At 38.7% G+C, this 2431-nt stretch overlaps 1 pseudogene; it reads left to right on the top strand.

Annotated features, from left to right (window-relative positions):
* The first annotated feature begins 371 nt into the window (after positions 1-371).
* Positions 372-487, top strand: LOC115935222 (uncharacterized; annotated as a pseudogene).
* Positions 488-2431: the final 1944 nt, after the last annotated feature.

Below are 2431 nucleotides of genomic sequence, written 5' to 3'. Positions count from 1 at the left end.
ATATCTTGCCGGAAATCCCCGTCAGTCTCTTTTATTTTAGCTATTCTGGAGGATGTGTGGTGATATCTCATTGATTTTAATTTGCATTTACATGATTGTTGAGGAAATTGAACACTTTTCGACATCATTTTTTATAAATTATATATCCAGCCTTCTACTCATTTTTCTATTTGTCTTTTTATTTTTTTGTTGTTATTATACTTTAAGTTCTAGGGTATGCGTGCACAACGTGCAAGTTTGTTATATATGTATACATGCGCCATGTTGGTATGCTGCACCCATTAACTCGTCATTTAGATTAGGTATATCTCTTAATGCTATCCCTCCCCCCTCCCCCCTCCCCATGACAGGCCCCGGTGTGTGATGTTCCCCTTCTTTCTCAGCCTTTTGGCTAAGATCTAGTGTAGTATCTGTTCTTATCAGTTTAATATTTGTCTTTTTCATATTGTTTATAGGAGTGCTCTGCACATTCTGGATGTGATCCCTTTGTCAGTTATGTGTGTATATATATTTTCTTCCACTCTAAAACTTGCCTCTTCAATTTCTTAATGATGTCTTTTGATAAATAAAAATTATTAATTTGAATGCAGTCTAGTTTATCAATCTCTTCCTTTATAGCTACTGGATTTTGTAATCTGTTTAAAAAATATTTCCCTACTCAAAGTTATAAAAATAATTTATTTTATTTTTTAATATTTATATTTAAAGCTACATTCCTTCTGAAATTGATTTTTGTGGGTAGTTTAGGGTATGTTTCAAGACTTTCTTTTCACACATGGCTATCTAACTGATCTGTCAGCATTAATTTCTTAATTACATTTTTAATTTTTTTGTATTTTTTGTAGAGATGGGGTCTTGCTATGTTGCCCAGATTGGTCTCAAACTCCTGAGCTCAAGTGATCCACCCACCTTGGCCTCCCAAAGTGCTGAGATTAAAGGTGTGAGCCACTGTGTCTAGCTACTTGTATTTTTGTACCCATTAATCAACCTCTCTTCACCCCTCCCTCCTTCCCACTACCCTTCCTGGCCTCTGGTAACGACTGGATAGAGTGTATCTTCATGAGATCCACTTTCTTCAGTTCCAAGTGATTGAGAACATGCAGTATTTGATTTTCTGTTTCTGAGTTACTTCACTTGGGATAACAGCCTCCAGCTCCATCCAAATTACATTACTGCAAATGACAAGATTTCATTCCTTTTTATGGCTGTATAATATTCCAGTTTGTGTGTGTGTGTGTGTGTGTGTGTGTGTGTGTGTGTGTGTGTGACGTTTTCTTTCTTCATTCATCTGTTGATGGGCACAATCTCAGCTCACTGCAACCTCCACCTCCTGGGTTTAAGCAATTATCCTGCCTCACCCTCCTGATTAGCTAGGACTACAGGCATGTGCCACCATGCCTAGGTATTTTCTGTATTTTTGGTAGAGACAGCATTTTGCCATGTTGGCCAGGCTGGTCTCAAGCTCCTGGCCTCAAGTGATCTGCCCACCTCAGCCTCCCAAAGTGCTGGGATTACAGATGTGAGCCACTGCACCCGGCCAAATTTTGGCTATTATGAAGAGTACTGCACTAGAAATGGAGTGCAGAATCTCTTCCACATATTGATTTCCTTTCTTTTAGGTAGGTACTACATAAGTTTTAATCCTTGAAAGCCCTGTCTTAACTTACATAAGGCTATATTAACTATTTTAACTGTGGATCTGTGGGATCCCATTTTATTATTTTATTTATTTATTTATTTATTTATTTATTTATTTATTGAGAGAGAGTCTCCATCTGTTGCCCGGACTGGAGTGCAGTGGTATGATCTCGGCTCACTGCAACCTCTGCCTCTTGGGTTCAAGCCATTCTCCTGCCTCAGCCTCCCAAGTAGCTGAGATTATAGTGCAGGCAGCCACCATGACTCCTGGCTATTTTTTTTATTTTTAGTAGAGATGGGGTTTCACCATGTTGGCCAGGCCGGTCTTCAACTCCTGACCTCAGGTGATCTGCCTGCCTCGACCTCCCAAAGTGTTATGATTACAAGTGCGAGCTACTGTGCCCAGCCACTGGGATCCCATTTTAATCAAGCCAATTTGTAAGTACCAAAAATTTGACTTTTTAAACTTCTTATTCATTGTGTTGGCACATCTATTCCCAATATCAGATATTTTAGTGCAATGGCTACTATGACTATGGGACATTTAGGCAAGAGTATAGTTAAAGTGAGGCACACCTATATTTCATCTATTTTATATTTACTTTCCTAAGATTGTAGGGGGTACAGTGTTTAAACTTAGTGGCATCTCAAAGTATAATTTGAGCTTCTGCATTGATTAAGTCTATGAATTGGAAATTTTTGGAAATTGGAATGTTGGCCTGCCTTGCTGGGTTAGGGAAGTTCTCCTGGATAATATCCTGAAGAGTGTTTTCTAACTTGGTTCCATTCTCCC

The sequence above is a fragment of the Gorilla gorilla genome, chromosome 5 (genome assembly GCF_029281585.2).
Source record: "Gorilla gorilla gorilla isolate KB3781 chromosome 5, NHGRI_mGorGor1-v2.1_pri, whole genome shotgun sequence".
In the NCBI taxonomy this organism is placed as follows: Eukaryota; Metazoa; Chordata; class Mammalia; order Primates; family Hominidae; genus Gorilla; species Gorilla gorilla.
Note: the sequence above shows the minus strand (reverse complement) of the source record. Positions and strands in the feature narration are given on the sequence as shown.